This window comes from Diabrotica virgifera, chromosome 1, assembly GCF_917563875.1.
Source record: "Diabrotica virgifera virgifera chromosome 1, PGI_DIABVI_V3a".
NCBI lineage: Eukaryota > Metazoa > Arthropoda > Insecta > Coleoptera > Chrysomelidae > Diabrotica > Diabrotica virgifera.
The window spans coordinates 218,712,706-218,725,556 of record NC_065443.1 but is presented as its reverse complement, the minus strand read 5'-3'; the positions used below and the strand labels follow the sequence as shown (position 1 = coordinate 218,725,556).

General features: G+C 32.9%; 1 protein-coding gene and 1 long non-coding RNA gene across 2 annotated transcripts in view; one reads left to right on the top strand and one right to left on the bottom strand.

Moving 5' to 3' along the window:
* LOC114330024 (guanylate cyclase 32E) overlaps positions 1–12,851 on the bottom strand; it is a 965,459-nt gene that overhangs the window by 443,235 nt on the left and 509,373 nt on the right. The gene's annotated exons all lie outside the window — the stretch shown is intronic.
* LOC126882481 (uncharacterized) overlaps positions 1–12,851 on the top strand; it is a 170,587-nt gene that overhangs the window by 88,437 nt on the left and 69,299 nt on the right. The window lies entirely within an intron of this gene.

The window sequence follows — 12,851 nt, the reverse complement described above, 5'->3', positions numbered from 1 at the left end:
GATTTGAAATTTTTATCACATATTAAGCACCAAAGAGCCCTTATTTGACAAAAACGTCAAAGCTGTATACTAATTTTTACAACAGTTATTGCAAAAATATTTTTTTTGCAATTCCGACCTTTTTCGCAATTAGTTTAATAATAAATGAGTATATCAAACTTTGTAATACGTCATTTTAAAGCTTTTCCATAATCTCGAAGAAATTTGTATTAAATAAACACTAAGCTTCCCTGTTTTCCATTGATTTGAAAAAAAAAAGTGAAAAATGCCATTTTTTGACACTTAATTGTTTATAAATAAAAATGGCCGCCAGAGCCTACGCAGGAAATAGTTATAATTTGCTATTATAGGTATTACCTGTCGAAAAAACGCTTCAGTACCCTGGCTGTTCAAGTGTCATGGAAAAAACCTTATTAGCCTGGACTATATGTGGACCATATAGAACAATTTGGTGTTGGAGTATAACTTTCTCTTTGGATGTCTGGGTTTGGGTCTAGTTATACCATACTAGAAGCCCGTGTTAGGAAAAACATTGCTTATCTCCATGAAGTGCCGATCTGCCCTTTAAATATTTGCTAAACTGTACTGTTTACTTTGACAAGTTGGAAAATGTGTGCATTAATTGGGATCAATGTCACTGAAAGTTTTTATACAAAGACTTGAATTTTATATGTAAGTATTAAAAAATAATCTGTTGAATATCACACGATAGTAAGAATAAATAAGAAAATATTGCTCCAATATTCTTTCTGGCCACGAAACAAGTTTTCGAAAAATTGTCGAATTATTTTCAATTTATCTCTCTTGTGATATTAATGTTGATAATAATTTTTGATAATTACTCGTTGTCAAATAGCGCAGAAGATGTTCTTCGTTGTTACGTAAATTTAAAATTGAATAAACATTCAGTGACATGAATCAAAATTAATGCTTTAAAACTTCTCAAAGTGAACACCATAAGCAGTTTTATCAACTATTCAAACAGTAAGGCGATTTTTATTTTGAACAGTATTAATCATGAAATAATCTTACCGAATTAGACTCGACCTACTCTTAAAATTACCAATTCGTATCGCCGTCATTGCAATTTGACATAATTTGACTTAATAATTTGACTTAATTTGACAAAATTAAAACCAACAAAGTGTCACTCGGGGAATAAATCTGTCATTTTAGAGCTGTTGTGTAATTATAAATGATATTTTTTTCTTAGTTGTTCGCTACAACCACGGGAGTTACTAGCGACAGAAAATAGAATAAAAGTAATGTTATATAAACTTGTCTAAACTAGTGTCTTCTAGATAACCTCTTGTATTTTTAACATTCATGGTTGATCCTATACTAATGCTTCTTTTATATAAATTGAGCTATTATGCTTATTTCTTGTAGCGTCGTATAATTTACACGGAGTGTATATGTTTCACGGAATGGATTTTTTCTCTATTTTCGCACATTGTTGACACAGTTCGCTTAAAGAGGTGCTTATGAGTTTAGCTACTTTGTCCCAGACGCAATCGCGTTATTCTCACTTGGTGTGGTTTGTTCGATGTTAGTAGTTGGGGCAACGATTTAACTTATTTATTTTCTTTTAGTTTATTTTGTAATGCACTCCACATATCTTACTATTTTATTTTTGAAATAAAGCAACAATTAACGATGCTGAGCTGGATAGTTGGTCTACTTCTTCAGTTACTTTTATACCGAAATATGATCGGACAAACATAAAGACGACGGTAATATGTATTTCGTTTAGGTCTGCTTGACAGGGTTAAATAAGCTTAGTGAACCGGTAATTATGAGAGACAGGAACTGCTTCAACTTATTTATATGGATCAACGCTTGTAATATTATATATGTCGAAGTAATGTGTTTTTGAATGAAACAAGAAGTAAACAATATCTCTGACAATTTATCACCATAATATAACTAACATCATTGATTTTGAAAACATTTTTGTAAAATTATAATTGAACAATAAGGGTATAAACATGGATATAATTTTAGTAGCAGATAATATTCAACAACTAAATGAAATTTTACAACATATAAATAGAGTTCATAAATGGGTAGATAAATGAAGTACAGTAAGGCAAAAATAGTGAGCCAGGAGCAGAAACATAACAAGACCAAAACCATAGCGTAGAAAATGTTGGATATGGAGAAAAGTGAAAGCAACTAGGACAGACCTATATTCGGGAACGAGTGGAAAATGGTTTACAGAGTGAGAAAAATCACAGTATCGGTTTAAGATCCGTTTATTTTGAGCTTTTGGAAATTTTCCTTTTCGGAAATCATTCTCGAAATGCACAACAAAAAAACCAACGATTTGCGATTTTCATCAAAATAAACGTACTTATTTATCAACATACTTTTACACTAGTGTACTAAAATTGTGCATAATTTCCATTAAAGATAGTAAATAAAACCGATTTACTTTACGCATTTATGTTAGTCATTTAATTTACCTGATCACTAAAAAGAACAAAATTGTATCATCAGAGAAAAACGTTTTTAATTCCCTGAAAATTACTTTTAGTTCATTCACTCACGGTAAAATATTTCGGAACCTCCTAACTTTAAAGAACCAAATTGACTGACATGAAATTTGGCACACATTTAGTTAACATGTCAAAAGAAGTGATATTGTGAAGATATCTGGGGAGGTGAGTACCATCCCTTCTCGGAGGTGAAAAAACCTACATTAAAAATTAGTCCGGTTGTGAATAAACTGACTTATTCTAAGCAATTTTTGTTCTATAGAGTTTTTTGACTCCAGGTTCATATTTTTCAAATTATTTTCGAGTGAATATGTTCATAAAAAACACACGTTTTTAGACATTCTTCGCAAATAACTCAAAAACTAAGTATTGAATCGAAAAAAGTATTTTTAGTAAAAATGAAGCCCAGAAAAAAAATTGAACAAAATGGTGTATGTATGAAGTATACAGACATAGAGAAGCAGAGTTGTAGCTAATGAAAAGTAAGTGATTACTCTTCAAATTTCAAATCGACCATGTCAACATGAAATAACCAAAGAACGAGCACTTTTCGGGGTAAACCTAGCACAAATTTTTAAATATTTTGAAATAGCTTTACTTTTGTTTTTTAAAAAAGTTTCTACCATTAAAAGTATGCAAGTTACGCTCAAAATAAAGTTGGACTTTTCTGTTTTTGGTAAAAAAATCATGAAAATCAAAACCTTAGTATCGTAAATCAAATTAATCATTACCGCTTTACAAGTTACTTTACTTATGTATTGTTTCTACTATCTTAGGATTCATCAGTTCAAAGGGCTTATTTTTGAAACGGCCGTAGCTGAAAGGGCTTGAGCGAGTAACTAATCGCGAGTATATGCAAATTTTGAATAGACATATTATCTTGATCAGTTTTTATCTAAAAGGGGAAGTGCGCAAAATGTCGCCTCTCAAAATTTTCAATGTGTTTTAAATATATTTTCAATGTATTCAAAAACTTGATTAATAGCAAGCTGAAAATTTGTTAATAGCTTAACGGTGTCTAGTCAGACAAACTTTGATGTATGGGAACACTTGAACAGGGGAAGTTTTAATTGTGGAACAGGTTAAAAATTTCTAACGTCAGACTACGAATACGTCCCATGTATTTTGTCGGACAGAAATTCCAATTGATTTGTTGACCTTTCATTAAACTTTCATGCAAAAATCAGTTTCCATACATCACAGTTTGTCCGACTACACACCGTTAAACTATTAAAAAAATTTCAGCTTGCTATTAATGAATTTTTTTGGTACGCGGGATCAAGGCCTACGTTTTAAAAACAATGATAAAGCTTTTTAAACACTTTAAAAAGTTGTGATGAGTTTTCCCCGAAAAATAGGGTAGTACTTATTTCCAGTCAAAATCACACATCGGCACAATCACTTTTATTCTTTGACATAATATGTTAACATATTACAAGTCGGCAAAATGAAAGAATACCCATGAACGATCACATCAATCACTTATTTTGTATTTGCTGTCTTTTTCTATAACATACGTTTCTTATTTATAGAAAAAGACAGCAAATACAAAATAAGTGAAAAATGAATAACCATTTTCAATTTCGTTGCAAAACGAAAATACAGCCGAACCATATTCCAGTCCAATCAGAGAGTGCTGCAAGCACCTCTACCGGTTTCGAAACTTATTAGTCTCTCATCAGGAGGCGCATATGCTGCTCTCCCTGATCCAACCAAAACAAACCCCAGCGTGCAGTCCCGAATTGCAACGAACGAAATGGCATAGATGCCCTAGCGGCAACTGCTAGCAAAAGACTAAGTTTTCACTCTAATGGCATATAACATATCCCGCCAGAATGAAAACAATGGGAACCTTCTCTGGTTACACCTCCGAGGCTTCTACAATTTGCAAGCCATACGGATGCTGAGACTAAGGAAGATGAGGGAATTCTACAATTTACAATTCACGTCACATCTGCTCAGCGCGGTAAAGTTCCAACGAGACTGGTTCCCTTCATACTCCACACAGAGTAAATGTAAATCAAAAATGAATAACCATTTTCAATTTCGTTGCAAAACGAAAATACAGCCGAACCATATTCCAGTCCAATCAGAGAGTGCTGCAAGCACCTCTACCGGTTTCGAAACTTATTAGTCTCTCATCAGAAGGCGCATATGCTGCTCTCCCTGATCCAACCAAAACAAACCCCAGCGTGCAGTCCCGAATTGCAACGAACGAAATGGCATAGATGCCCTAGCCCATATGTTATATGCCATTAGAGTGAAAAGTTAGTCTTTTGCTAGCAGTTGCCGCTAGGGCATCTATGCCATTTCGTTCGTTGCAATTCGGGACTGCACGCTGGGGTTTGTTTTGGTTGGATCAGGGAGAGCAGCATATGCGCCTCCTGATGAGAGACTAATAAGTTTCGAAACCGGTAGAGGTGCTTGCAGCACTCTCTGATTGGACTGGAATATGGTTCGGCTGTATTTTCGTTTTGCAACGAAATTGAAAATGGTTATTCATTTTTGATTTACATTTACTCTGTGTGGAGTATGAAGGGAACCAGTCTCGTTGGAACTTTACCGCGCTGAGCAGATGTGACGTGAATTGTAAATTGTAGAATTCCCTCATCTTCCTTAGTCTCAGCATCCGTATGGCTTACAAATTGTAGAAGCCTCGGAGGTGTAACCAGAGAAGGTTCCCATTGTTTTCATTCTGGCGGGATATGTTATATGCCATTATAGTGAAAACTTAGTCTTTTACAAAATAAGTGATTGATGTGATCGTTCATGGGTATTCTTTCATTTTTCCGACTTGTATTATGTTAACACATTATGTCAAAGAATAAAAGTGATTGTGCCGATGTGTGGTTTTGCCTGGGGGTAAGTACCACCCCATTTCCCGGGGAAAACTCATCACAACTTTTTAAAGTGTTTAAAAAGATTTATCATTGTTTTTAAAACGTAGGCCTGGATCCCGCGTACCAAACAAAAGTTCATTAATAGCAAGCTGTACCTATATATTATTATATGTTAACATGACATAATATGTTTTCATGTATACATAGCTAATATTATTAGCTATGTAGTGTGCCAAATTTCATGTCAATGAAAGCGGTTCTTTAAAATGCGGAGCAAAACCCGTGAGTAAATGGACTATTTTCCACGAACTAATTTTCTTGGACTAGTTAAAAATTTACTGCAGGCACGTTTCAGTTTCCTTTGTGTTCATCCTTAACAAAGAGAACACCAATAAATACTGCAAACACCCAAGAAAAATAGCTGTGCTAAGTCGCTAAAACGTAACGAGAACATCTCAATAGCTTTCTAACAACACTAGATCGATATGAAGCCAAGTGGAAATATATGCATTTTAACAATCCTTGCAGTTGATGGTGAAATGGCTTGAATTTTGTGTTTGTTAGAGGTATTAACTTTTTTCAAACATATAGTAGTGTTATACATAGAGAATATGAAGGAGTTTCTCAGAACGTGTTATGAATTGAATATAATAGGGCTGAATACATTTCTTGTTGAAACAAATTTTTTATATGCTTTCATAGAAATATTAAGAAACGAAATATTTTTATTCTTCTTTCTGGTTAGATTCTTGCGATTCAAAGGATTTGCTTGCTAATTACAAATATAGTAAAAAGTAAAAAATGAATAATTATGAAATCATAAAAATCAGTGGTTTGGTTTAATAGATTTCTAACAAAATGTACCAGACTTGGCGGCGGGTGTAATTTCCTCACCAAAATAATCTTTTACCTGCGTTTATAAGGGTATGTCATAATCCCACAAGTATTTTCCTCACCAAGACCAAAATGGTTATTTTAGTTATTTCAGGTAAATTTTACTAAAAGGCATTCAATTGAATTATTTATCTACTATTAAATTACAGTAGGTACCTATAATTATAATAATTAATTAATTAATTATAGTATTTTATTTTTAGTCACAATATTGGAATTTTGCCAAAATGGCATGTTTAATAGAAGGTGATCGCGGTAAACCTTACCGGTTATTGGTATTTGAAAATTTTATTTTTTATAAAGTGAAAGTTTTAAAAAGTGAAGAAGTGTTCTGGAGGATAAAACAACTTGTAGTGCGAAATTTTTTACTATTGGTGCTACTTTTACAATATCTAGAAGTAGCCGAAAACATAATCATGAACCAGATTGTCAGAAGTTAGATCGAAAAATTGTTTCTAACTATTGTAAACGTAAAGCCGAAGAGAATTGAAAAACCAGCAAAAATTTTACGCCAAGCACTTGCAGCTAATTTGTCTGAAACAATTACTACGATTGTTGTCAGTTACATAAGAAAAAGTATATAATTATCGAAGAAAAATGATGCCTGGTCCACTTCCTTCCAATATTGATGAGGTTCAAGAATTTGTGACGGGGTGTGCTCAAAAAACAACCAAGAGGGAAAATTTTCTCTTTATAAACTGTGTCAAAAGTAGGATAATTGTATTTAGTTGTGAAACAAATATACATGAGGAAAAATGAAAGAATACCCATGAACGAACATATAAAACATGCTGTATTTTCCTGTCACCGTGTCATACAAAAAATTGGCCAGCGCAAGTACATGTAATAATTATTATTACATATACTTGCGCTGGGCAATTTGCTTTGTGACACGGTGACAGGAAAATACAGCGTGTTTTATATGTTCATTCATGGGTATTCTTTCATTTTTCCGACTGTAAGACTTTTAGCCACATTGAATTTTATTATATGGATGGCACATTGCAATTATTCATTATTCATGGGCTAATTAATGGGCATTATTTCTTTATTATACTGTTTACTGCCAAACAAAAAAAAAAAACAGAAATATACAACAATATTTTTTATTTGTTAAAATCAGAAATTTTTAAATCTCTCAAAATTGAGTTTAATGCTAGTAAAATTTTTGAAGATTTTGAAAAGGAATGCAATCATTGAAATGTGTCCGAACACTGAAATACATGGTTATAAATTTCATCTACACTAAGCTTGGTATAGAAATGTCAATGCAAACCAGGAAATAAAATTGAAGATAGATAATATGTTGATTATTTAGATGAAAGTTATATAGACGAAAATGGCATATTCTCCCCATATTTGTGGATAGAGGCAAATTCTTCTTTTATTCGTATTACTAATGCTTGCGAATCTTTTCATTCGCATTTTAATTTACCGTTTTGTAATATTGTCCTTTTCATGAGCATTTTTCAGTGTATAACAAATGATAGGAAAAAGGGTAAGTCTGTGATAATACACATTTATGACATTTATTCTAACATGACATTTTAGTTAAATCTGACAGTTGTCACATTTTATTTTCAATTTGGAATAAAAACAAATCAAATGTGTTTCTTGCATTTATAAAATGGTATTTTCTTTGATTTGTATAGTCTTATAAATTATACAGATTATATTTTTAATATTATTATCTAATTAAAAAAAAATTATTTTTTTTATTATGGCGCCATCTATCGACAACTAGAATAACTAGAATAAATGTTGTAAATGTCTGTAATCCCGGACGTGCCTTTTTTTCTGTCACATACAATTTAATGCGTTAGAAAGAAATCGAAAAACTTTGACGCACTGAAAGATGATCATGAGAAAAAAAATACGCATTTAAGTTCAGGTAGATACGTATGTTAAAATTTAAAGTTTGCATATTGCAAAAACTATCAAAGATAAACAAGTTAAACTGAAATTGAAAAATGTAGTAAATTTATTAATAAGGTATTAGTCTAATCAAATGACTAGAATGGATTTTGTAAAAAATATTAAATAATATTTTATACGTCTTGCATATTATCTATATCTATATTATAAACTATTATTATAATGTAAGGAAATTAAGGTCTTTTATTCGGATTTCGGATGCTTTCATAATAGACGTTCTTAAATTAAACCTATATTTTTATTTTATTACCTGAGTGAGTTGGTGAGGAAAATACCTACCGGATTAATAGGAACCTTTAAATTTGGTGAGTAAAATACCTGCTGGATTATATGTTTTTACTGGTTGGTGCGGAATTTACCTCCGCCCCAGACTTGGGGCTTTACGATTAGCAAATTCCTAATCTTTTTCCCTTGTTAACAACCAATATTTATTATCAGTTGTACAGTTGGTTACTGGATCACAGTTAGACGTTCCTTTAGAAAGATGACTTCTAAGTTAAGGACATTTTTGTGCAAGTCCACTTCATAAACGTAATTTGAAAAAAACAAATTTCTCAAAGTTAGTCCAAACATATTCTGCGGGATAGTTTTAGCAGTTCAGAAAAAAGAGTTCAGAGAAAGGCATATTTAAATTTGATGTATATGGTTTGACTTAGATAGTTTTAAGTTGTTTTCTTAAGAAAATATATTTGTTTGGTGGGAAACCGTCACGAATTAAACCTATTATTACAAGGAAAACTTCAACAGTTTTCAATGCTAACAAAATAAAATAACCGCGTTTAATAGAAAATTAGCTTTTCAGCTTACTACTTGTTTTAGTTAGCGATAAATCGAAAACTTTTCATTACTAAGTAAAAGCCTAGTTGAACTTGTACAACATCTCAATGATCTGCGTGTGACTTCTGAATATTATTTTCCTGAAGAACATAACATGAAATTATAAATAAAAAAACTCATGAGTTCCAAAATCTTTTTTTAATTAATAAAAAGGTATCCGAGAAATATGAAATATATAATAATTACTCCAACATTTTGAGGCACAACAACATTGGTATCGTTAGGTCACGTGATTTTGCCCTAGCAATTCGTTGCGAAAGAGGATGCAAATAGTTATCGCTCTTTATCACACCGCAGCTTACCTATAGCGCTTTTCATTCCATGCACGTGTATTTTTTTTGAATACCTGACAGATTGAAAATCTCTGAAAAACCTGTTTTTTTTTAGAATATTTATTTTTATTATTAAAAATATCGTGTCAAAATAGCAATTGCACCCCCCCTGTCCGGAAAGAAAGTACATAACTATACATGTATAGTTGTATGTATATGTTATACTAGTTAATAGTATGTATCGATTCAGATGCAATTCCCTGAAGTTCAGATGCACCCCCTGAAAGTAATCCTGGGGCGCCTATGCAAGCATCTTGCAGAGTTAAAACCAATCAAAAATCGCCTCGCTTGTTTATTTTCTTTATATTTGGATATTTAAATTTACTTTCAAGTCAGCTCAAAGATATTTTTGTAATAACAAGTTTTACGCTTGTTTTAAATTTGGGGGGATTTTTGGGGAAAATAACCGCTACCCTTCAGCCAGACCGGCATTTTTGTATTAGGCTATCATAGAAGAGTTACCTGAACAATTTTCAGATTGCCTAAAATACCTACTCAAAAATGTCTCACAGCTCTCATGCTATATATATTTGTTATTATTTAGTAAGTTATTCACAGGCTTAAATGCAACAATTAAGTTAATCACAGGCATAGTCAAGGATAAATTTTAATCACAAATAAAGAACAGAGAAGAACAGCAAGGGATCAGAAAAGTCAGGTCGACAACGGACTCAATATTTGTCACGAAACAAGTGAAAGAGATGTCTATAAAATATAACAAACCTGCATACATTTACTTCGTAGACCTAACAAAAGTATTTGACAGAGTCAGACTTAGCGATATATTACAGAAAATAAAGCAAAAATGGATACCGGCAAACAACAAGACAAAAATTAAAACAAACGACACCACTAGGGCGAACACACCAACCCCAGGGGGAATCAGACAGTGAGACATCCTCAGCCCATTTCTATTCAATATGCTGGTGGATGAAATAATAGAAGATGTAAAATCGCTACAACTAGGATACAGACTTCGTCACAATAGAATCAGTATGGTGTGTTATGCGGATGATGCAGCCCTAATTTCAGAGGATGAGGACACCTACAAAGACATTTTTGATTCTGCCAAGCATATCGACAACTAAACATGAACATATCCATGCAGAAAACAAAATGCATTACCAGTGCGAAAGATCCAATTAGATACAAGCTCTTGGTAGAGGAAAAACCCATAGAATAGCTAAACAAGTTCAAATATCTAGTTGTAGATTTATCAAGTTATCATGACTCAGCAGAGACCTATGAGGACAAGTTAAGAAGGTCGCAGTCCTGTCCGGATCTTTGAGAGATGTGGTCTGGAATAACCCATATGAGAATAGACAGCAAAGTTAAAATTTATAAAACTTGTATCAGACCTGTTGCTGCCATGACTTATGGCAGCGTTTCCCAACCGGTGGGTCGCGGGTGAATTTTAGGTTGGTCGCGGTGTGGCTCTTAAAGTAGCTAAATAACGTACAAATATATCTTATGGGTGAGGGATGGGTCGCGAATATGAAAAAATATCAGAAGGTGGGTCGCCAGATATAAAAGGTTGGGAACCACTGGCTTATGGTATTGAGTCAAGAGAAGACACCAATAAAACCAAAAGCATGCTACGAACAGCCGAAATGAAAACACTAAAAGCAATTATTGCATGGAAGACAAGAAGGGATAGAATACAAAACAACATCATAAGGGAACAATGTGGCGTGCAAAATGCAGTAAGATAGGGTAGACAAAGACAAAGAGAATGGTTCAGTCACGGAAAAAGAATGGAGGAGCACAGACTACCAATAATTGGGATAGAATTAAAACCAACCTTCAAAGCGTCCACCGCGGAAACCACTAAAATTGGAGAGATATCTGGCAGTCTACCTCTCAACAAATATTTAACGTCGGAATTAACAGATCGACAGATCTACAACAAGTATAAGAAGAAGAAGTTAATAAGCTAATATAAAGCTAGTAATGTATTATTTGGACTAATTCGGTAACTAACAGTAATTCCGGTTTAAACTCTGGAATCAGAAGTCTGAGTTCAAATTTCTCCCATTAAGTAATATCTTTCGGTTATAAGTAAAGCTCGGATTATAGGCAAAATGCCTTTTTTTGCCTATTTTGCCTATTATAATTGTTCTTTGCACTTTTTGCCTTTTTTTCGTAAATTCCGCCTATTTGTGCCTTTTTTTAATTTCGTGTTACTACCCATGATATTATTCTATTACTAAACCATTCTATATTAAAATTTTGGGTCAATAATAAAATACCAATGGTTTGTTTATACAACAGATTTCTAGGAAAATGTACCTGATCGAGACTTGAGGGTTAACTATTTGGAAATCCCTAAGCCTTATTAGTTTATTATCAGTTGTACAGTCGGTTACTGTATCAGAGTTTAGTCACAAATTGCTATATCCTAGTTTAGATTTGTTGCGTATACCGAAAAGCCAAGAACACGTTTTAAAACGTTTTAGACATTTGCGTGAAAAGATGACATCTAAATTAAGGCTATGGATCGCACCTTATTCGGAACTTTCTCTAGAAGGAGATGGAGCATTTTGTAAATCATGCGGCAAATCGGTAAGTTTTATTTTTCTCTTTTTTTCTCGTCCCACAACATAACTAAATTCTAAAGCGGTTTTGGAATTCTAATTATTTTTTTTTAAATCTCAGATTTCAAGTAGAAAAAAGTACTTTATTGACCACCATTGTGGAACCCCACTTCATAAACGTAATTTGGAAAAATTAAATTCCTCTAAGTTAGCCCAAATATCTCTGCGGGATAGTTTAAGCAGTTCAAAAAAAAGGAGGAAGACGCATTTAAATTTGAATTATGCCAGATGATGATTGCATCCAACATTCCTCTATATAAAGTTAATAACCCCAGTTTTAAATGCTTTTTCAAACAATATCTTAATAAATCCGTACCTGACGAGAGTACAATGAGAAAACATACTGTGGAAAAATGTTATGTGGAATGTATTTCAAAAATTAAGCGGGAGTTAGAGGGCAATTTTTTGTATATTATCGTGGATGAAACGACAGATGTATGCGGCAGGTATATAGCTAATTTAATGATTGGAATTTTGAACGAAAACTTTGCGAGAAAACCTTATTTAGTTGCCGTTAAAGAACTGGAAAAAACAAACAATTTAACAATAAGTCGATTTATACAAGATAGTTTAACAAACCTCTTTTTACCCAACCCTATACCAGTGAATAAAATAGTTTTAATGCTTTCAGATGCTGCGGCATATATGTTAAAATCTGCTGTTAATTTAAAGATTTTTTATCCTAATTTAATTAATTGCACTTGTGTAGCCCACGGGGTAAATAGAATTGCTGAAGAAATAAGAAATCTGTTTCCGTTGGTAAATAATTTTATAAATTTTATGAAAAAAGTTTTTGTAAAGGCTCCGTTGAGGGTGCAAATATATAAAGAAAGACTTCCCGGTGTCCCTTTGCCACCTAAACCAGTAATTACAAGGTGGGGAACCTGGCTCGAAGCAGTTTTTTTTTACTTTGAACACTGC